A 24,662-nucleotide genomic window follows, 5' to 3' on the forward strand; every position below is an offset into this window, starting at 1 on the left:
GCCAGGAGTCAAGTTAGGTTTGACAGTTCTGAGCTAGGATCCTTCAGGGAAGCCATATCTAACTGCTTCCCACCACAGGTTTCCACCTGCTGGTCCCAGATGAGATCCACCTGAGACATCAGCAATTAGCACACCTGAAGCTTTTTGTATGAAGTGGAATTAATGTGTTGCTAACTACCATTTGCCTCTTGACACCTTGCCTGAACCTCAGATGTTGCTTTTGCTATGGCCTCTGCAACCCGTTAGATACCATAATCAAACTGCATGGCATGTAAGGGAATATTCAGATAAAAGTTCTTCCCCAAGGCCACTCTGGTTCCTACTCCGCTGCCTTCCCCTGATCAAAGATGCAGGCTCATTCCCCGATTCTTAAAAGTTAGCCTTCTGGCTCACTTTCAGTCTGACGATAGCTGACATTTCCATTCTTACCAGTCAGCAGCTTTCCTTCCTCCAAACACCATCCTTGGTATTGTTTTACCCAAGTGAAACATCGTATCTCCTCAACTCGAAAGTAGGATGATATTGTTCAGCTGATGAAATGCCATTTCAACCCTACAAAGATACTGGCACAGGAAAAAAATACATATTTGTTCCTCGAGGAAGGTTCTGACAAACACAAGTAACAGAAATATGCTAATAGGGGATGGCTCCCTGTTCCTTTTCCAAAGTCTAACATTAATGCAGGCCACAGACAACTGAATTGAGGAACACACATGTTAAAATGTGATTGGGGCTAACTGGTCTACCAGTCATGCATTGTGTTCAAGAGTGCAGTTGCCATTGATACAATGCCAAGGATAAGCAGGAAGATCTTTAATCAATGCCATTTAAAATGAATATTGGTTCTGATTCCTCCTTCCTCTCCACAAACATTCACCGGGAAAGAAGGGGTAAGTATCTCTTCAGAGCGAGGTCACTTTTATGGGCAAATGGATGGACAGACTATGTGTCATGATGAAAATAATAAGTGAACTCTGCTTTAAAATGTCCCCCGTGGGACCAATTGTTAGATTCATTTGCTTGCACTAAAGCATTGTCTACAAAAGAGCAATATTAAAATATAAACATCTCTCTTGGCAGGGGCAGCCATACACGAAGGCAAAGAGACATTTGTATTATCTATACATTTGTATTTAGCAATTGCTGCTCTGCTCAAGATACTTTAAAGTAGATGTTTAAGTACGAAAAAAATAAGACATCACTCCTTTAAGAAACAAACTGCTGTAGAAAAGAATATTAATCAGATACTGTTATGTGAAAGGAAGCTGATTATAAATGTGCTTTAACACGATCTCACTTTTACAGATGAGAAAATATGCAAATGCCAGACCTCTTTCCTCCCTGAAAAAACTGGAAGAAACTTCACATCGGTCATAGTGCTGATACCTAAGTGGTGGAATGTGGGAGAATTGTAAATCTTCTTTCCGATTCTTTTTATAAAAAAATTTTATGAACATACATTTTTATGATAAAATGTCCATGAAAGGTATAATTATATGTACATATCCGTGCACCTTTCTGTATGTGTCTTTTTGGGAATCAAGGTTTCCCATTTCTAAGTGTTTCTAGGTTTAATTAAAGCACACTCTCAATGGAGATGAGCATTTAATGTGAAGGAGAATGAATAAATGGGATTTGAGAGGGAGAAGGATTGTACAGATCCTTTCTCTCCTGATAGCTGCAGCATGTGGCCTGAGGGAATTTTTTTTTTTTTTTTTTTTTTTCCTAGAAGCCAGATGAATTCAGGGCAGGCAGTGTGAGCAGAAAACGCCCTGGGAATGCTCCGGGTATGCGCGGGCACACCTTGCTTTCTTCCTGAGGAGTTCCATGAAGGAACTGCCAATAAAATTGGAGAAAAACTGCCTTCCTAGGTTTTGACATCTAAGCAAAAACTTCCTGAGTCATGGGAGTGGCTGTGCAGGGTTTTGAACAGCATAAAAATGGAGGGAAAAACCAAAGTTCTCTCCCAGAAGCGAAAGGGGAAAAAATAGGTTCAATACTAGTTTCAAGTTGACGCTTACGTGATAAACTTACCGCATTACACCTACGGTCAGTTGCGCAGAAACTTCACTTGTACGAAGATGATCAATATTTACTTTTTAAATTAACGTGTGGTATCTGATGAGGGGAGAGCATACTGAGTCGACCCCGGGTCTTTCTCGATACGCAAGGCTACACAGCCTCTCTTCCCTCTCGCGACCCCCCCTCGCCTCCCCTCCCCTCCCCTCCCCTTCCCGGGATCCTCTCCTCCACGAGGGCAACAGAAAACAAAGACTCTGCCGCAGCTGTACTGCCCCGGTGAGGCATGCTGGTTTAATTGCATTGGTTTATACAGACTGATCTAATCAAATCAAAGTGCAGGCTTTTAAAGCCTTTCATTTCTACACTCCAAGTGCAGCGGTACATCTATAATTAAAAGGGAAGTATTTTTTTTTTTTAACTGCACAGTAGTTTTTAGTTTATAAAATGCTTTTTAAATATTTTCTCACTTCATCTTCAAACCAACTCAATTTAAGTAGCAACTTCAGGGGCCATCTCTAGCTGCGCCGCGCTCAGAATTCTTCCTCCCACTTCTTCTGGTAACATACCTCAGTTTCCCTTGGATAGGGCACGCCTTTCCTCCTTGCATGTGATTCAGATGAGACTTTCTCCCCTCCCCAAATCCAAGTGGGGACGTGTGACCTGGGCTTAGGCAAGAAGTGTGTCCCCCGTCCCCACTCCTGGCCCGGGTGATAGGCCAGGAGACGGTCACGTGACTTAGATCAGTCTGCTGGATTAAATTCCGAGATATTGGTAAACCGAGGAGATGTAAGATGAAGGCTCCCGGCCATCAATGTGATGAGAAAAGTTGCCTGTCATGGGGCCAACCCAGAGGGAAGCAGAGCTGAGACATCGAGAGGCACAATGTCCTGACGAAGCTGTTTAGTACCTGAATCGTCCACACCTGAAGCCAGAGATACCGTTAGACCTTTCAGTTATGCAGTCCAGTGACCCCACCCACCCTCTCTCTCATCCTGCTGGAGTCAGGTTTGTGTCACTCGCAATCAAGAGTTCCAGCAGATACAGTCTCTACTCTTCACCAACTCTCAGAAAAGTGGGGCCACTTGGTCCACACAGCCCCGTTCTGAAACACCTCTGGTCCCCTGAAGGCAGCTACCTGAACTGCCTGTTAGTTCTTAAAAGAAAATGAGTATTCTATAAGGAGGTGGCTGATAAGTCATAATTCATGAAGTATGAGTTTTCACAAATTTATTAGCATCTGTTAGCTGAGATCCACTCACTGAAGCCACACGCATTAATGGGCAAGTTCATAAGGGGATCGAATTCTGATCAGGAAAAACCCATAGGTTAGAATACAGACAGGTTCCAATGACCGGTTCTCAGTTCTTTGCCTAATTTCTTAATCTTCTGAACCTAAGTGTCCTATATAAGCAGTAAGTATTAAGAAAATCAGTATTTATTTTTTAAAGCATGATGTTTGAAGAGGGGAAGGTACGTTTAGTTGACCATAGACCTTTCTTGATATGTAAGGCTAATGTTTGTGATAATGATATCCTAAGACTTGTGATATTTTAACATAAAATACTTAGCACACTCCAGGGCACAAAATAGATTCTCAATAACTTGATATGCTTTTAATAATTAATTAAAGAGGAGATACCCCCAGGGGGACAGTCTGGTCAGCATGCTCTGACAAGGTATAAAGCCACTAAAGAAATCAAGAACAGAGTGGACCGCAGGTCACAGAAAGAATGTAAGAAGGCAGGAAAGATAAATATGCTGGAATCTACCATTTTTCCTGGCACCAGTACTGCCAAAGAATATTCTTTTGGATTCCAAGACAAGCCTGGATAACAAACCATCCCAGTTTGACCTGGACTGATGTATCTCCTGGAACTCAAGACTTTTAGTGCTAAAACCAGTGAAGTCCTGGATAACCAGGTATGAACTGGTCATCTTACCAGCTACCACACTGCTACATTTCCTGAGCAGTGAGAGCTCCACAGCCCAGAAGCGGAATTACCTACCAGGAAGGGCATCTGACCATTCTATGGCGGAAGACCAATGGCTATCACCATTCTATGACCTTATGGCGGAAGACCAATGGCTATCACCATTCTATGACCTTATGGCGGAAGACCAATGGCTATCACCATTCTATGACCTTATGGCGAAGACCAATGGCTACCACCATTCTATGACCTTATGGCGGAAGACCAATGGCTATCACCCTACCACACTCTAAGAGAATCAGTGCCCAAGGTGTCAGGCAGGAACTGCAGAGAGAATGAAGCTACCAACAATCAGTTCCCTTACTCTATTTAATCCTTAAATGATTAGGAAAAAAAAAAACTAAAATCATTTTTAACAGTCTCGTATTTCAATTATCAAGTGCCGAATTAAAATGGAATGCAAACACTAAAATTTGACACACTGCTAAAAATGAACATGTCTAAAATATTAATAACAACTCTAAATGATTTATAATGCCCTCTTGGGCATATTTTATGATTTATTGATGTCATTTTAGCTGCTCCATGGGTGACAGAGTCACCTCACTGTGTGTGCGCTCTGGCAGCTTTCTAGGCTAGTTATTCGGAAAACTACACGTTCAGACCTTGACTGCATGCACCAGACTGTAGATGATATAGAAAGAGTAAAGATGTTAATTTCCCCCATAAATCAGAGAATTGTGAGGCTAAAAGGGCTTTAAAACTGGTTGCTTCCTGTTTTCTCAACTTCAAACAGGGACATACTGGAGCTATCCTCAATGAATATGAATCTCACAACCTCCCTTATTAATTTATGATGTCCGTCTTTGTTGACAAGAAATTCTACTTTAGATCTAATCTTGTTACCCTTTCTGCATCAAGTGAAGCCCACTTTCTGGTGAGCTTTGCACCATGGTTTCTTTGAGAGCTCACTTCCTTTCTTTGACCTAATAATGCACTTTTCAAATCTTTCTGCTCATCCCACAGATATTATTGCCCAACCCTCCACCTTATGAATTACTTCTAGTCTCTCCCCAGACTCTTTTTTGGTACCCAGTCCACTCTAATCAAAGTTGAATTTCTCTTCCGTTTCCTTCTTCTCTGACATCGTCCCCATCTCTCAGTTGGTGCTCCCTCTCCAGAGACTGAAAGATCTCATCCGTCCCTCGGATGGCCAGACTTTGCTGTCATCACTGACACATGTCTAGACACACATCTAAAAAGCAATGACACAGGCCTGTAATTCTAAGAAATGTCCCACATTTAATAACGACCAGTCCCTTCCCCTCTTGCCCTCCTTCAAAACTCCAAAGCCCTCCACATAGGGATATTTAAATATGGGGAGCTTTCTGAGAGCCCATTAAATTAAATCAGGTTTACAACTGCCTGTCTCCCTATCTGAAATTGTAATCAAGACCCAGGACTCTGTGTAGTATTAATAAGCTAGAAAATAAACAAGCAAACAAACGAAAAGAAACAACAACCAAAACCCAACCATCAGTCTTACTCTTTATTTTTCTGTATCCAGCATGTGATTGACTTTGTGAACTCTAGTTCATTGTTGCTGACTCATGTGTGTTTTTTCACCGGAGACATAGCTAGTCACTTCTTATCTTATTTTGGTGACATTTGTTTTTCCTCACTATGTTACAACACTGTAATTATGTAGGCAGCTGCCAACGATCCTCAAATACAGTATGTTAGTTGCTGAAGTTAAAACTCCAGCAAACAATTCACCACAGGAACCAAAGGCTACATAGAGGCACGGTATATAAATCTGCCACATTTGTTCTTTATCTCAGACATTGAGAAGAGGTGATTATGCCTATAAAGATAGAAGTACACAATGGTCACTCAACATGCACTTGTTTATTGAGTGACTGTGTATAACTAAGCACCTCTCTTGTGGTGAATGTCCACTGAGTACCAGACTAGGCTTGGTCAGGCACCAGTTGAGGGTCAGGAACTTGGATTAGGTTGAGAGGGAGGTCTCCCTTGAGCAGTGGGAGCTGTTGGTTGGGACCTCTGGGGAGAGGCTCCAAGATGGCTAGGAGACAAAATCTTTACAGTACTGGTCAGTAACACTTGTGTAAACAAAAGGAGAGAGTAGGATTGCTTATGGGAAGCTGTCACACCTGTGACATGATGCCAAGCTGACAAGGTCTCTACCAGCCCAGTGAGGGGTGCTGAGCAAAGAGTGGATTCAGAGGGATCAGCCCTGGTGGAAGTGGCCAGGCCTGGGGGCCTGAGAGTTTGGCCTGAGCCCCAAAGCTGAAGCAGACTGAAGGGGTGAACAGCAGGAGTCAGCTAAGCCCAGTCCTTGATGCTGTGCAACACATTCTTTCTTCAAAAGGAGTCTGAGAGATGTATCTCTGGGTCTGCTGCTAAGACAAAAAAAGTAAGGGAGAGCCAAGGATCCAAAACTTGGCGAAATAAGTTCAAGCCAAATGAAGGTCCGGTTAAAAAGGGTGGGAGCCAGTGTTATCGCTCCGGAGTGACCTGAGCATTAGGCTTGACACCAGCTGGAATTTAAGACTTTTTTTTATGGGCAAAAGAAGCCACAGGCGTGGATGGGTCATTCTGGCCGAAAGTGCCAGGGCTATGATGTACAATTAAAACCATATGGAACATTCCCTAGGTATCTTTGCTTTAAGTAGGAACATGACTTGAAAACTTTGGGGAATATATGCCATTTGTTCTACACTCTGGTCCCTAGTAAGAGAAGCCAAATAGGCATAGATACCACTGTCACATATGCATGAATGAAGTCGGGTGTGGTTGCTAAGAAGGCAGGCTCTGGAATGAGACCATCGGTCCAAGCCCCAGTACTACCACTACAAGTTCTGTGACCTTGAGAAAGATATTTACCCTCACAACCTTAGTTATTATATGCAAAATAGGGACAAAAAACAGCAGCCGTCTCATAGGGCTGTTGCTCAGGTTAAACCCGTGTTACTCAAAGTGCGAGTCCTGGGCCAGCAGAGTACCACCATCACCCAGGGTTTTGTTCAAAATGTAGCCTATCAAGCGCCATGCCAGTCTTATGGAGTCAGGATCTACATTTTCACGAGACCACCAGGTGATTCTGTGGGCACGTTAAAGGTTGAAAAGCACTGGGTTAATGATATGTTACCTCAAACACTTCCTGCAGGGTTTGCCATGTAGTAACCACACAACAGATATTACTTGTTATTATTTTTGTTATTATAATCATTGTTATTTTCATCTTGAATCATCTTGGGCAGGCACAGCAATTAAGAACCTGAGCTTTCTAACCTGTAAAATGGGATCATACTAATATCCCACTGCTTGAAGTCCAGATCATCTTTCAAAGCCCTTCCAAACCCAGGAGACCTCTATGATTGTTGCATCATGATCACAGAATGGCAATGGCTAGGATTTGGCCAGCATTTACTAGGTAGCAGGTGCTGTTCTCAGTGCTTTATGTGTTTCATCTTATTTAATCATCCAGCAATGCTCTCAGATAGGATTGTTTTTAATGCCTACTTTACAGATGAATAAACTGAAGCATGGAGAGATCACATAACTTGCTCAATAAACTGACAGGAGTAAAGTCAGAATTTGAACTTGGCAGTCTAATGTGACTATTCACACTCTTATCCTTGCCACTACTCTGTCCCTGTAGCCAGGTCATCAAGGAGAGAGTTAAACGAAATGAGACTAACTCCAACACAATCAGTGTGATCAGATGCAGCATTTGACAAATCATGGCTACAGCAGGCAATACTCAGGCTGTGGGTTCTCAAATCTGGCTGCACATTAGAATATTTTTAAGAGTAGAGATTTTTAAAAACACAGACTTCTTAAATCTCATGCCTACAGATTGTTTCAGTAGTTTAGAAGTGGGACCCAAGCTTCTTTTTTTTTCCCCCAAGCTGTTAGAGATTAATCTGATACAGACAGCATTAAAAAATGTATGGGTTAACAAGTTATCAATTCTATGTCCAGTAAGTAGTAAGCCAAACTTCTTTCCAAAGTAATTGGAAGGAATAGGAGGAAAGGAAGGAAGAGAGAGAGGGAGAGAAAGAGAAAGGGGAGGGAGAGAGATTTTATATTGGATTCTGCTTCAGTTGTCCTAAGAAGAATTGCAGAAACAAAAGGAAAGCCTAGGAATATGAAACTAATTAAAAAGAAAAGGCACTTAGTAAAGTGACATAAATACTATGTTAGCCATTGTGGATGTAACAATTCATTCATCTCTTTAAGTGCTTTGTGCCTTCCTAATGATGTCAAACTGTAGAAGGGTTAACAGAGATAGTAGTTTTTTGGAAAAGGATGAGTTCTGTATTGGTCTGCAGTGACTCAGTTTAGATACGAAAATAGGTTCTGAAAATTGACCTGTTTGGTCCATCTGATTAGACTAGTTGATGTCCGTCTGATTGGCACTGATTCATCTTACTAGCAAGGTTTAAAAGATGAACAAATTATCAAGACTCCTCCATCCTTTGGCCAGACTATGTATTTTGGCAAAGTATGTGAAGAAGAGACCCAGTTTCCAAGTAAAGGAACTTCATTTGGTTGGTTATGGAGGTACAAGCAATTCTAACTCCTGCAACACATATCTTTGTGTCTAAGTGGTTTCCTTGGATGAGTGGTAGATGGGAGTCCTACATCTCCTGAACCACTGTTACTTAGGGGTTGTCTAATGGCACTAAGTAGAAAACATCTTGGTAGCACTTAATGGAGGAATCTATTTCACCTTACCTCCATGAGGGAGAAAACTCTTTCAGCCAAAAGAAAGTGAACAGAACCCTCACATCACCCAACAGAACAGTGGGAGGGCCATACCACAGCTGGAAGAGAGAAGGTGGATGTGGGACAGTGCTCAGATGAGAAGCAGAGAATGGAGGGATGGGCACTAACCCATAGTTGCTCCCAGGCACACAGGTAGAGGAGGACATCGGTATTTTCTAGAGTATTCCACACTCAATCAGATCTACAGAAACAACTGGTAAGGCCTAGACTTGAAGCAAACAGTAGCCATGACATACATACAGAACAGTCTGAGAACAGCAATATGAGCCCATCCCATAATAAACAGCCTGGGACACTGAAGAATATGGACTGTTGTCGAGGGAAAGAGGAACCCAGGAGGACAGATATACTAACAGAAAATATCCCCTGAGCCACACGTGTAGGAGAGGGAGAAAATTAGCTGAAATTCCACTTGATGACAGCTGGTAGTTTGTTGTCTGTATTGATGCTAAACTCGATAATTAGTTTTAATTTCAGGATTTAGTTTCAATTATTCTCAAAAACGTATTTTATTATCTTTATAAAGCCCTTGGTTAAAAAAAGACTCTCAAAAATATCATACAAGATACCTGGAAAAATAAACCCAAGCTGAACATTATGTTAGGATTCTGCTGTGCAGCCTTAGTAAACAGAAACACCTAGAAAACAATGCCTCAAGCTTTATTTTGCTCTCAGTGTAACACATTACATAGCCATCCCTCAGAGGCTGGGAAAGGATAACGGCTTTAGCAAGCAATGTGAAAGGAATCACTGTTTTTTGTGAATAGAGTATTTTGAAGTGAAAAGGATGGAATAACATTCAGACTACAACATACCCATGAAGAATCCTAGATTTGAATGAAGTGAAATCACTAGCAGAAATGAAGAGGCATTTGGGTCCAAAACAAACAGATGAGCATTTATAAATAAAGCTTTAATTAACATTTGTCCTTAAATGAAATACTACAAATTTTACTTTCATCATTAACCTCACATCCCAGAAGTCTTCAGGGATGCATCAAGGGACTAACCAGAGCAGTGAATAATTCATGTGGAAGATAGAGCCATAGATAAAAAGAGAAGAGCAGTTGATTGGTTTTTTTTCCCAAGAAATTGTTAATGTTACATTACATTTTATTGAACCAACCTCAAAAAATAACAGAGCCTGAACATTATTATTGCCGTTATTACCTTTCCTTTCCAAGTGCCATATCTTGTTCTCTCTTGAGTTGATACATTCTGATTACTTTTGCTTACTTTAGAGATTTGCTTTTTCCAGTGAAAAATGCTTGACTAGAACCTCTCATATTCGAATTTCTTCAAGTTATAACCACTTGTTATCAAACTTAAATCATCTGCCTTATCTTATTGGAATCCGTTTGTTCATTTCCAACCTACACCTTCCATTTAACACATGGAACTGTTCTTTAGTGCCCTTTCTCCCTACCTACAAAGGACAAGCGTGTCTATCATTAGTCACGGTCATAGCTACACCCCCACATCACCCAAGGAATCAGGGCAGCTGACACAATGTCTGTGCAAACATGGCTATGGGAGAATTGAGTGTGGCCGAAAGATTCCCTGGGTCCAATTCACCTTGGATTAAGCTAGGGAACTGATTTCCAGGACCTTGAAAACGGCTGTGATGGAACAGACAGGCCATTTAGTGAGAGACACAGATGTGGGGCCTGGTTGGGGCTATTTGCCTCTTTTCATTTCCAGAAAAGCTTCTGCAGCCAATACTGCCCTGCAAGTCCTATCAGGCTTATCATTGTCTGTTGAAACTGTGTTATTCATCCTGGTGTATGAATCTACAGATGCACCACGTGTTTCTTTTATTTGGGGTTTTTGTTTTATGGTTTTGGTTTTGAGTTTTCTTGTTTTTAGTTATTGCTTAGGGAAACTAAAGGCCAGAGCTCCTTATGCTCAGCTTTAAGCTGCTATGCTTTTCTTCCCTTTGATTTAAAAAATCCAATGTATTCCAAAAAACAAGTTAATGTTTTGAAATGGCTTTTCAAACCACAGAATATACAAATTGGATTCAAATCTATCCTTGTGAGCAGTAGAAACTAGTCTGGTTTAACATGGGCAAGTCGGGGTGGACTTTGGACAAATAAAATTATGTCAGCTCTAATCCCTTCCACTTTTGGCTCCTTCCTCTCCCCAACCTTTTGTCGTGACATGCTAAGAGAGAGAGAGAGAGAGAGAGAGAGAGAGAAAGAAAGAAAGAAAGAAAGAGAAAGAAAGAAAAAGAAAGAGAAAGGAAGGAAGGAAGGAAGGAAGGAAGGAAGGAAGGAAGGAAGGAAGGAAGGGGAAAGAAAGAAGAAAGAGGAAAGAAAGAAAGGAAAAAGACATAAAGATAGAAAGAGAAAGAAAAAAGAAAGGGAAAGAAAGAAAAAGGAAGGAAGGAAAAATAAAGAGAAAGAAAAAAGAAAGAAAAATAAAGAGGAAAGAAGAAAGAAAGAAAGAAAGAAAGAAAGAAAGAAAGAAAGAAAGAAAGACAGACAGGAAGGAAAGAAGGTAGGAAGGAGGGAGGGAGGAAGGGAGGAAGGAAGAAAGCACAGGTATCTTAGTCCATTCAGGCTGCTGTCGTAAAAATACTGTAGACTGAATGGCTTAAACATCATTTATTTCTCAGAGTTCCGGAGGCTGAGAAGTCCAAGATCAAGGTGCCCACAGACTTGCTGTCTGGTTAGATCCTGCTTCCTGATTCAAACATGATCATCTCTTCACTGTGTCCTCACACGGCACAAGAGGCAAGAGTTGTCAGGTCTCTTTCATAAAGAAACTAACCGCATTCATTAGTGTCAAAAGTTCCAATTTTGTGACCTAATCACCTCCCAGAGGCCCTGCCTCCTAACACCATCACATGGGGTGGGGGTGGGGGGCAGGGGGGTAGGGTCCAGATTTCAACATAGAAATTTGGGGTGGAGTGGGGAAGGACACAAACATTCTGTCCATAACAACAGCTAACCCGAGTTGCTAGTGTCGAGAGAAGTTGAGAGACAGGATAAGTAAATCATAATATGTGTAAACCAATATGTCTTATTTCAGATTGTTCCTTTTTTCAGTTTTATTTAAGTAATCTCTACATTGCACGTGGGGCTCAAACTCACGACCCTGAGATTAAGAGCCACAGGTTCCTCCAACTGAGCCCCCCAGGCACCCTTCATAGACTCCTGAATAGCAGCCAGCCTTGTCCCGGGGGTCCCTGATGCCACGCTCAATAACCATTTTAGCAGGAAATCAGTTTATCTCTTGGAATCCCTTGTCCCCTCCATCCATGTAGAAATTCCAGGATTCTAATGAGTCTCAGGAAGGAATCTTGGTTGTTCTTATCTCACTGCTTTGCTGCTCCAGAAACCAAATGTACTCCCCTGAAGCCAAAGAAATTGGTAAGAGTTTCTGCAGCTGGTTGTCATGGAACAAGTAAGCACACCGAAGGTATACACAGTTGTAGCTGAGGCCCAGACAGCCTAGACTGGCTTCCTCTGTCTGATGCTGCTGTTTCGCCCGGTGCTTAAGTAGGGTCCAAAGTGACCGCCTGAGACTAGCTTCCGCCTGTACACTTCCCTGCCCGGGGTACAGTGGTTTTTATAGGTTCCATGGGGGGCAGATTCCAATCTCTTAGGGCTCAGCTCAGTTCAGAAGCTCCATATACCACTTTTCTGCAGCTTCCTACTCCAGCTCTCTAGATTTCACTCCCCAGCCTTTTCCCCATGTCAGGAGTCGTATCCCAAGTGCTGGTGCCAGGAACTTTAGGGACCCCAATTCACCAGATCTCTTACTTGTCATCCCCTGGAAGAAGAGCCTCCTTCCATTTTCAGATCTCAGCCTAGGTTCAGATCCTACCACCAAATAAGTGAAAGGGGAAGAAAAACTCACCAACTGCTATTACAGGGTCTCTAACGCCTACACCCCAAAGTCTGTTTAGGTACAAGGAAGTTATCTACTTTGATGTATAAAGCCAAATGTGAGAATTTTGAAAGACTTCCCGGGATCCCCTTCATGTGTGCTAAAAATGCGTTAATTATATATTCACATACACTAGCAGTGAAAGTGGTTGCTTCTAACAGTAAGGAAATGGGATGGGGGGGGGGGGGGACAAAGTCAGAAAACAGTTGTTTTTTCATAAGACAACACACAGAACTCTCTGAATCTTTAAAATATGACCATTTATAGACTTGACAGCATAAAAAACAAAAAACTAAGAGTAAATACTACTTCGATACAAAACAAAACAAAAAAAGATTTGCAGAGAAGTAAATCACATACAGACCCAGGAAAAAGAATGGCTTCAGAATTCTCAGCAACCACACTAAAAGCCAGAGGCAATGGAGAAAGGCTTTCTAGTTTTTGAGGAAAACGAGTTTCCAAATTAGAAATCTGTTCCCTTTCAAACTCACATGTCTTGCAGTAGAATCACGATACCTATAGGCATACAAGGCACATTGTCCAGGTTAGACTAACACAGCAGAAGTTACTCTAGATACTTGCTACGGTTTAAATGTTTGTGTCTCCCCCTCACCGCCCAAACTCACGTGTTGAATTTTTAGAATTTTAGAATTTTCTAACCCCCAATGCGATGGTATCAGAAGGTGGGGGTGCCTTTGGGAAGCGATGAGGTCACGAGGTGGAACCCTCAAGAATGAGAGTGATGCCCTTCGAAAAGGGCTCCCTTGTCCCTACCACCATGCGAGGGCACACTCAGAAGTCAGCAGTCGGCAAGCTGGAAGGGGATTCTCGTCAGAACCTGACCTTGGACGTCCAGCCTCCCGAACTGTGAGAAATACATTTCTGTTGGCCTTAAGTTTGTGGTATTCTGTTATAGCAGACTATAACAGACTCTAACACACCAATTTAAGCCAAAGGGACAAGTTACAAGATACAGAGAGTGCACAGATTGGGAGAAAATGGACTGTACTTCCAGGACTGACCCCCCAGCACAGGTCTGCCCACTGAGGGAGTCAGTGCCTCGGACAGAAGCCACCGCATCAGGATGCTGCCATCACCACAGGCACCAGATCCAGGCTCTGCCTCTGCCATCATCAGGAGGCTGCAAAATCAGATGCGTCAGTCACACGCTGGATTCCAGAACCCTGCTGGGCTGCCTCACCCAGAGATTCCCCGGCCAAGTGGAAGCCTCGGCCCTGCCTCTTTCCCAAGTAATACGGCTGGGGATCCAGATTCTCACTCTGGCACGGATGCAGCTGAGTGGTAGGATCAAAATCACAGGTCTGCAATCCAACAACCGGAGAACGACCTGAACAGGGTTCTTTGTTAAGAATATAGAATTTAGGGGCGCCTGGGTGGCGCAGTCGGTTAAGTGTCCGACTTCAGCCAGGTTGCGATCTCGCGATCTCGCGGTCCGTGGGTTCGAGCCCCGCGTCAGGCTCTGGGCTGATGGCTCGGAGCCTGGAGCCTGTTTCCGATTCTGTGTCTCCCTCTCTCTCTGCCCCTCCCCCGTTCATGCTCTGTCTCTCTCTGTCCCAAAAATAAATAAAAAACGTTGAAAAAAAAATTAAAAAAAAAAGAATATAGAATTTATAGGGGCACCTGGGTGGCTCAGTTGCTTAAGCATCTGACTCTTGATTTCGGCTCAAGTCATGATCTCAGGGTTCGTGGGATCGAGTCCTGCATCGGGCTCTACACTGACAGCACTGAGCCTGCTTGGGATTCTTTCTCTTCTTCTCTCTCTGCCCTTCCCCCACTTGCACTCTCTCCCTCAAAATAAATAAATAAACATAAAAAAAAAAAAAAAAACAGAGAGACAAGCTGTTCACAGAGTCATAATAGTAAAAGCTCTAGAGGCGTCTGGGTGGTTCAACCAGTTAAGTGTCCAATTCTTGATTTCGGCTCAGGTCATGATCTCACGGTTTGTGGGATCAAGCCCCATGTCGGGCACTGTGCTGATAGCACGGAGCCTGTTTGGGATTCACTCTCTCTGTCCCTCTGCCCCTCCCCACCTCAAAATAAATACACAAATATTAAAAAAAAAGAATATAGAATTTATAACACGGGAAACTGTTAACAAAATGGGAAGGGGTATTCGAATATTTGGGGCTGCCTAAATGGCAAATGATCACCACACCCACACTTAAACTTAACTTCCTACGGACTCTTTCTTGGGAAGCAGCCAAAAGAGACTGCTGGTGTTTCAGCACCAAACAAGGGAAAGTTTCAAGAAAGAGAGAGATACAAAATTAGGAGATGGGAGGCCTAACACGGGAGGCAGGCAAAAGAAGTTGCCGAGATGATAAGCAGGAAAATGAAGTCTGCACAGAGGGAAGGGTATGGGGAAGGGAAAGAATCCGCTAGATTACCTGATGTTTTCAACACTTATCAAAGTATTCAGAGAATTGTGGGAGGCACAGAGAGCGCTGAACACTTGGGGGTGGGGAAGGCAAGTATTAACCCTAAGAAAATAGAAAGAGAGGGGCGCCTGGGTGGCGCAGTCGGTTAAGCGTCCGACTTCAGCCAGGTCACGATCTCGCGGTCCGTGAGTTCGAGCCCCGTGTCAGGCTCTGGGCTGATGGCTCGGAGCCTGGAGCCTGTTTCCGATTCTGTGTCTCCCTCTCTCTCTGCCCCTAACCCACTCGCATTCTGTCTCTCTCTCAAAAACAAATAAACATTAAAAAAAATTTTTTTTTAATGTGGAAATAAACACTTCAAGAAGGTTTTTAAAAATTTTTTAATTATTTTTTAAGAAAGGTTGTTTTTTTTTTTTTAAGTTGAAAATTGTTGCCGTGGGGCACAATATTGGGGTAGGAAAGGGTGAAGATTGCTATTTTTTTTTTAAGTTTATTCATTTACTTTGAGAGAGAAAGAAAGCTTACGTGGGAGAGAGGGAAAGAGAATCCCAAGCAGGATCCTCACTGTCAGCACAGAGCCCCAGGCAGGGCTCAAACTCATGAACTGTGAGATCATGACCTGAGTCAAAATCAGGAGTCAGACACTTAATCCACTGAGCTACCCAGGTGCCCCAGAGATTGCTGTTTTTCAATGATAAGCCTGATAGCATTATTTCACTTTTAAAGTCATATACATACATACATATGTCCATATACACACTTATACATACATGCTCATACATATTAAATATTAATGAATAATTTTAAATTAAATGCAGAAAAAACACCTCTTGAGGTTCATTTGTAGCCTTCCTCTCTTAAGATTCCTGCAACTGCTGTCTCAGATTCTCTCCCCTTTCTGTTGCTACACCTGCTCATTCTATAAACCATTCTCTACTCCTGTCAAGATGACAAACTACATTAGCCACTGGCTCCTTCCTGAAAATCAACCCTAAAGAAACTACAGAAGCCGGAGGGGAAACTCGAATTTGAGGAACTAACAACAAAGAATAAAATAAAATAAAGCACTATAAAAAGTCTCTGGGAAGTCTGCAGACTCAGGAAACGGATGGGGGCGGGGGGGGGGGGGTGGTTGGCAGGGACATGGCAGGGGGTTGGTGGGGAGAATGGCTTCAGCCTGGGGAGGGCAGCCAGAGGAGGACAACTTTCTGTTGCTTCTCCCCGAGGTGGACAATCAGTTTGTTAATCACCACAGAAACTGGCAGCAACAGCTGAGACTGCAGGGGTCAGCAGGGTACAACAAGGGCAGAGCAAAAGCCCCACGGAAGTGAGGAGGGATGAAAAGAGGGAATGTGCCCTGACCAGCTACCCTTGGGTATTCACCACTGGATCCCTCCCACTCTGAACCCCCAGGGCAAGGAGAGCAAATCAACAGAGACTGTAATGTTTTCAGAGTCTAGAGCCTGTTTCCCATTTCCCTTAAATAGGAAATACACACTAGAGAAGTTATTTCTGGATGGTGGGCAAATGGGAATGATCACCAACAGTTCTGTGGCCCCGGGGCTCTCTTCCCTGGCTTAATTCACTTACAGGTACGTCAATTAGAGTCTGGGCTGGAGCCATGTCCCAATCCATAACCATGCATAGTAGCTGGTAGTCAAAGGGAGCAAGAGATCTTGGGGCCAAAAAAGACAAAAAAACAGAAAGAAAAAAAAAACCCAGAAATCCATGTAAGGATTACAGCTACTATGTTAGAAAGATAGGCAAATTCGACAGTATAGACCACATGAATCAGAATTATGCCAAGAGATGGAATGAGAAATTAATGACAACAAATACATTAAGAAGTTAACGCTGATGTTGGGAGCCTGGGTGGCTCAGTCAGTTAGGCGGCAGGCTTTGGCTCAGGTCATGATCTCGCAGTTCGTGAATTTGAGCCCACATGGGGCTCTGTGCTGACAGCTCAGAGCCTGGAGCCTGCTTTGGATTCTGTGTCTCCCTCTCTCTGTCTGCTACTTCCCCACTCGTGCTCTGTCTCGCTCTCTCTGTCTCAAAATTAAATAAACATTAAAAAATTAAAAAAAATAAATAAAAAAAGTTAACGTTGATGTAAGCAACATGAAGTAAGAATAAGAAAACATTTAAAAAGGACCAAATTGAGAAGCTCCTGGGTGGCTCAGTTGAGTAAGCATCAGATTCTTGATTTGGGCTCAGGTCATGATTTCATGGATCATGAGATCGAGCCCTACATTGGGCTCTGCACTAACAGTGCAAAGCCTGCTTGGGATTCTCTGCCTCTAAATAAACAAACAAACAAACAAACAAACATTTTTTTAAAGGGGACCAAACTGAATATAAGGTATGAAATAAGTAACAGCTGAAGTAACTAAAACACTAGTTAAGATATAAAGCAAGATGGATAAAGGTGATGAATAAATCAGTGAGTTGAAAGCTCAGATGGACAAACTCTCCTAGAGGTCAGCAGTAAAGGGTAAAGAGAGGAAATACAGAAGAGAGCTCGAAGACGTGGAGGGTAGGAGCAAGGGTACTAACACGTATGAGCACTGGCTTTGTGGCCGCTTGACCAGGCTGACTCTGGTTTCCCCAAACCCCATTTCCTGTGCATTTCCATTTAGATGGGCCATAAGCAAGATCCCTGTGAAAGGTTTGCAGGGCACTCTTGCTCACCTGCCAGCTCACCTCACGACTGTGAAGCAGCCGGGGAGTTTCCAACAGTTGCACCTTCTGCAGATCCCCACGAAGATTCACTGACCCCCAGACCAGGGGTGTTTGCTAATCATGATATAAGGCTCTAGTTTCTGTAGGAAACACGTAAAATCAAGATTAGAGGCAACAGGAACTAAAAGGAGTTTTGGTCTGTCCTCACAGGCTCCGGCTTGTGTTTATGGGTTCCGGCTTGTCTTGATCACCCCCTCTTTACTTCCGTCTTTTATTCCAAACCTCCTGACTCCAACACTCGACGTAAACACCATAGCCTTATAAAGACTCTTTAACCAGTGTTCACATTTCATAAGGTCAAATCCCTGCAATATATATATTCCCCTTCCCTCAAAGGGGAGTATATACTCATATTATATTATCTCAAATAGGTGTTTTTGGATATATTTGTAATGTATTTGGATATATTACAATTTTATATATATTTGGATATATATAAAATATTTGGATATATTTGTAAATTTGTTCCTTTTCTCACTCTGGTCCTTAACAGGGACTTTGTCACCTTTACCATATTTCTTGAATATTGAGCACTGCTTCCAATACATGTTTTCAGTATAATGTCATTCTTAGTCTTATATGAAATAAACAAACAAATATATGTATATATATAAATATATTTATATTTTAACAATATAATATAATATATTATAAATATAATTATAACTAATATATTATAAATTATAATATAATATAAATATATTTATATTTTAACAATAAATATACATATATTTGTTTATTTCATATATTTATTTATTTATTTATTTATTTTTTTGTGGGTTTTTATTTTTATTTTATTTTATTTATTTTTTTTATTTATTTATTTTTTATTTATATATGAAATTTATTGTCAAATTGGTTTCCATACAACACCCAGTGCTCATCCCAAAAGGTGCCCTCCTCAATACCCATCACCCACCCTCTCCTCTCTCCCACCCCCCATCAACCCTTAGTTTGTTCTCAGTTCTCAACAGTCTCTTATGCTTTGGCTCTCTCCCACTCTAACCTCTTTTTTTTTTTTTTTCCTTCCCCTCCCCCATGGGTTCCTGTTAAGTTTCTCAGGATCCACATAAGAGTGAAACCATATGGTATCTGTCTTTCTCTGTATGGCTTATTTCACTTAGCACCTCACTCTCCAGTTCCATCCACGTTGCTACAAAAGGCCATATTTCATTTTTTCTCATTGCCACGTAGTATTCCATTGTGTATATAAACCACAATTTCTTTATCCATTCATCAGTTGATGGACATTTAGGCTCTTTCCATCATTTGGCTATTGTTGAGAGTGCTGCTATGAACATTGGGGTACAAGTGCCCCTATGCATCAGTACTCCTGTGTCCCTTGGATAAATTCCTAGCAGTGCTATTGCTGGGTCATAGGGTAGGTCTATTTTTAATTTTCTGAGGAACCTCCACACTGCTTTCCAGAGCGGCTGCACCAATTTGCATTCCCACCAACAGTGCAAGAGGGTTCCCGTTTCTCCACATCCTCTCCAGCATCTATAGTCTCCTGATTTGTTCATTTTGGCCACTCTGACTGGCGTGAGGTGATACCTGAGTGTGGTTTTGATTTGTATTTCCCTGATAAGGAGCGACGCTGAACATCTTTTCATGTGCCTGTTGGCCATCCGGATGTCTTCTTTAGAGAAGTGTCTATTCATGTTTTCTGCCCATTTCTTCACTGGGTTATTTGCTTTTCGGGTGTGGAGTTTGGTGAGCTCTTTATAGATTTTGGATACTAGCCCTTTGTCCGATATGTCATTTGCAAATATCTTTTCCCATTCCGTTGGTTGCCTTTTAGTTTTGTTGGTTGTTTCCTTTGCTGTGCAGAAGCTTTTTATCTTCATAAGGTCCCAGTAATTCACTTTTGCTTTTAATTCCCTTGCCTTTGGGGATGTGTCGAGTAAGAGATTGCTACGGCTGAGGTCAGAGAGGTCTTTTCCTGCTTTCTCCTCTAAGGTTTGGATGGTTTCCTGTCTCACATTCAGGTCTTTTATCCATTTTGAGTTTATTTTTGTGAATGGTGTCAGAAAGTGGTCTAGTTTCAACCTTCTGCAGGTTGCTGTCCAGGTCTCCCAGCACCATTTGTTAAAGAGACTGTCTTTTTTCTATTGGATGTTCTTTCCTGCTTTGTCAAAGATTAGTTGGCCATACGTTTGTGGGTCTAGTTTTGGGGTTTCTATTCTATTCCATTGGTCTATGTGTCTGTTTTTGTGCCAATACCATGCTGTCTTGATGATGACAGCTTTGTAGTAGAGGCTAAAGTCTGGGATTGTGATGCCTCCTGCTTTGGTCTTCTTCTTCAAAATTACTTTGGCTATTCGGGGCCTTTTGTGGTTCCATATGAATTTTAGGATTGCTTGTTCTAGTTTCGAGAAGAATGCTGGTGCAATTTTGATTGGGATTGCATTGAATGTGTAGATAGCTTTGGGTAGTATTGACATTTTGACAATATTTATTCTTCCAATCCATGAGCAGGGAATGTCTTTCCATTTCTTTTTTTTTTTAATTTTTTTTTCCACGTTTTTATTTATTTTTGGGACAGAGAGAGACAGAGCATGAACGGGGGAGGGGCAGAGAGAGAGGGAGACACAGAATCAGAAACAGGCTCCAGGCTCTGAGCCATCAGCCCAGAGCCTGACGCGGGGCTCGAACTCACGGACCGCGAGATCGTGACCTGGCTGAAGTCGGACGCTTAACCGACTGCGCCACCCAGGCGCCCCTGTCTTTCCATTTCTTTAAATCTTCTTCAATTACTTTCATAAGCTTTCTATAGTTTTCAGCATACAGATCCTTTACATCTTTGGTTAGATTTATTCCTAGGTATTTTATGCTTCTTGGTGCAATTGTGAATGGGATCAGTTTCTTTATTTGTCTTTCTGTTGCTTCATTGTTAGTGTATAAGAATGCAACTGATTTCTGTACATTGATTTTGTATCCTGCAACTTTGCTGAATTCATGGATCAGTTCTAGCAGACTTTTGGTGGAGTCTATCGGATTTTCCATGTATAATATCATGTCATCTGCAAAAAGCGAAAGCTTGACTTCATCTTTGCCAATTTTGATGCCTTTGATTTCCTTTTGTTGTCTGATTGCTGATGCTAGAACTTCCAGCACTATGTTAAACAACAGTGGTGAGAGTGGGCATCCCTGTCGTGTTCCTGATGTCAGGGAAAAAGCTCTCAGTTTTTCCCCGTTGAGGATGATGTTAGCTGTGGGCTTTTCATAAATGGCTTTTATGATCTTTAAGTATGTTCCTTCTATCCCGACTTTCTCAAGGGTTTTTATTAAGAAAGGGTGCTGGATTTTGTCAAAGGCCTTTTCTGCATCGATTGACAGGATCATATGGTTTTTCTCTTTTTTTTTGTTAATGCGATGTATCACGTTGATTGATTTGCGAATGTTAAACCAGCCCTGCATCCCAGGAATGAATCCCACTTGATCATGGTGAATAATTCTTTTTATATGCCGTTGAATTCGATTTGCTAGTATCTTATTGAGAATTTTTGCATCCATATTCATCAGGGATATTGGCCTGTAGTTCTCTTTTTTTACTGGGTCTCTGTCTGGTTTAGGAAACAAAGTAATACTGGCTTCATAGAATGAGTCTGGAAGTTTTCCTTCCCTTTCTATTTCTCGGAATAGCTTGAGAAGGATAGGTATTATCTCTGCTTTAAACGTCTGGTAGAACTCCCCTGGGAAGCCATCTGGTCCTGGACTCTTATTTGTTGGGAGATTTTTGATAACCGATTCAATTTCTTTGCTGGTTATGGGTCTGTTCAAGCTTTCTATTTCCTCCTGATTGAGTTTTGGAAGAGTGTGGGTGTTCAGGAATTTGTCCATTTCTTCCAGGTTGTCCAATTTGTTGGCATATAATTTTTCATAGTATTCCCTGATAATTGTTTGTATCTCTGAGGGATTGGTTGTAATAATTCCATTTTCATTCATGATTTTATCTATTTGGGTCATCTCCCTTTTCTTTTTGAGAAGCCTGGCTAGAGGTTTGTCAATTTTGTTTATTTTTTCAAAAAACCAACTCTTGGTTTCGTTGATCTGCTCTACAGTTTTTTTAGATTCTATATTGTTTATTTCTGCTCTGATCTTTATTATTTCTCTTCTTCTGCTGGGTTTAGGCTGCCTTTGCTGTTCTGCTTCTAGTTCCTTTAGGTGTGCTGTTAGATTTTGTATTTGGGATTTTTCTTGTTTCTTGAGATAGGCCTGGATTGCAATGTATTTTCCTCTCAGGACTGCCTTTGCTGCGTCCCAAAGCGTTTGGATTGTTGTATTTTCATTTTCGTTTGTTTCCATATATTTTTTAATTTCTTCTCTAATTGTCTGGTTGACCCACTCATTCGTTAGTAGGGTGTTCTTTAACCTCCATGCTTTTGGAGGTTTTCCAGACTTTTTTCTGTGGTTGATTTCAAGCATCATAGCATTGTGGTCTGAAAGTATGCATGGTATGATTTCAATTCTTGTAAACTTATGAAGGGCTGTTTTGTGACCCAGTATATGATCTATCTTGGAGAATGTTCCATGTGCACTCAAGAAGAAAGTATATTCTGTCGCTTTGGGATGCAGAGTTCTAAATATATCTGTCAAGTCCATCTGATCCAATGTCTCATTCAGGGCCCTTGTTTCTTTATTGACCGTGTGTCTAGATGATCTATCCATTTCTGTAAGTGGGGTGTTAAAGTCCCCTGCAATGACCACATTCTTATCAATAAGGTTGCTTGTGTTTATGAGTAATTGTTTTATATATTTGGGCGCTCCGGTATTCGGCGCATAGACATTTATAATTGTTAGCTCTTCCTGATGGATAGACCCTGTCACTATTATATAATGTCCTTCTTCATCTCTTGTTACAGCCTTTAATTTAAAGTCTAGTTTGTCTGATATAAGGATGGCTACTCCAGCTTTCTTTTGGCTTCCAGTAGCATGATAAATAGTTCTCCGTCCCCTCACTCTCAATCTAAAGGTGTCCTCAGGTCTAAAATGCGTCTCTTGTAGACAGCAAATAGATGGGTCTTGTTTTTTTATCCATTCTGATACCCTATGTCTTTTGGTTGGCGCATTTAATCCATTTACATTCAGTGTTATTATAGAAAGATATGGGTTTAGAGTCATTGTGATGTCTGTATGTTTTATGCTTGTAGTGATGTCTCTGGTACTTTGTCTCACAGGGTCCCCCTTAGGATCTCTTGTAGGGCTGGTTTAGTGGTGACAAATTCCTTCAGTTTTTGTTTGTTTGGGAAGACCTTTATCTCTCCTTCTATTCTAAATGACAGACTTGCTGGATAAAGGATTCTAGGCTGCATATTTTTTCTGTCTAGCACACTGAAAATCTCGTGCCAATTCTTTCTGGCCTGCCATGTTTCAAAAGAGAGATCAGTCACGAGTCTTATAGGTCTCCCTTTATATGTGAGGGCACGTTTACCCCTTGCTGCTTTCAGAATTTTCTCTTTATCCTTGTATTTTGCCAGTTTCACTATGATATGTCGTGCAGAAGATCGATTCAAGTTACGTCTGAAGGGAGTTCTCTGTGCCTCTTGGATTTCAATGCCTTTTTCCTTCCCCACTTCAGGGAAGTTCTCAGCTATTATTTCTTCAAGTACCCCTTCAGCACCTTTCCCTCTCTCTTCCTCCTCTGGGATACCAATTATGCGTATATTATTTCTTTTTAGTGTATCACTTAGTTCTCTAATTTTCCCCTCATACTCCTGGATTTTTTTATCTCTCTTTTTCTCAGCTTCCTCTTTTTCCATAACTTTATCTTCTAGTTCACCTATTCTCTCCTCTGCCTCTTCAATCCGAGCCGTGGTGGTTTCCATTTTGTTATGCATTTTGTTTAAAGCGTTTTTCAGCTCCTCGTGACTGTTCCTTAGTCCCTTGATCTCTGTAGCAAGAGATTCTCTGCTGTCAGCTATACTGTTTTCAAGCCCAGCGATTAATTTTATGACTATTATTCTAAATTCACTTTCTGTTATATTATTTAAATCCTTTTTGATCAGCTCATTAGCTGTTGTTATTTCCTGGAGATTCTTCTGAGGGGAATTCTTCCGCTTGGTCATTTTGGATAGTCCCTGGTGTGGTGAGGACCTGCAGGGCACTTCCCCTGTGCTGTGGTGTATAACTGGAGTTGGTGGGCGGAGCCGCAGTCAGACCTGATGTCTGCCCCCAGCCCACCGCTGGGGCCACAGTCAGACTGGTGCGTGCCTTCTCTTCCCCTCTCCTAGGGGCGGGATTCACTGTGGGGTGGGGTGGCCCGTCTGGGCTACTTGCACACTGCCAGGCTTGTGATGCTGGGGATCTGGCGTCTTAGCTGGGGTGGGTAGGCAAGGTGCACGGGGGCAGGAGGGGCAGGCTTAGCTTGCTTCTCCTTAGGTGATCCACTTCAGGAGGGGCCCTGTGGCAGCAGGAGGGAGTCAGATCCGCTGCCGGAGGTTTGGCTCCGCAGAAGCGCAGAGTTGGGTGTTTGCGCGGAGCGAGCAAGTTCCCTGGCAGGAACTGGTGCTCTTTGGGATTTTGGCTGGGGGATGGGCGGGGGAGATGGCGCTGGCGAGCGCCTTTGTTCCCCACCAAACTGAGCTCTGTCGTCCGGGGGGCTCAGCAGCTCTCCTTCCCTTTGTCCTCCAGCCTTCCCGCTTTCCGAGCAGAGCTGTTCACTTATGACCTCCCAGACGCTAAGTCGCGCTTGCTGTCGGAACACAGTCCGTCAGGCCCCTCCGCTTTTTGCAAGCCAGACTCGGGGGCTCTGCTTGGGCGGCGAGCCGCCCCTCCGCCCCGGCTCCCTCCCGCCGGTCCGTGGAGCGCGCACCGCCTCGCCGCCCTTCCTACCCTCTTCCGTGGGCCTCTCGTCTGCGCTTGG

The 24,662-nt window shown here is 42.4% G+C and overlaps 1 long non-coding RNA gene across 4 annotated transcripts in view; it reads right to left on the bottom strand.

Annotated features, from left to right (window-relative positions):
• LOC147584492 (uncharacterized) overlaps positions 1 to 24,662 on the bottom strand; it is a 167,973-nt gene that overhangs the window by 50,950 nt on the left and 92,361 nt on the right. For all 4 annotated transcript variants that reach the window (XR_015250481.1, XR_015250483.1, XR_015250482.1 and 1 more), the window contains one exon: positions 17,747 to 17,877. This is a non-coding gene — a long non-coding RNA (uncharacterized LOC147584492). The remainder of the gene's footprint in view (positions 1 to 17,746; positions 17,878 to 24,662) is intronic.

The sequence above is a fragment of the Puma concolor genome, chromosome A1 (genome assembly GCF_028749965.1).
Source record: "Puma concolor isolate L17-30 chromosome A1, mPumCon1.1.hap2, whole genome shotgun sequence".
Classification (NCBI taxonomy): domain Eukaryota; kingdom Metazoa; phylum Chordata; class Mammalia; order Carnivora; family Felidae; genus Puma; species Puma concolor.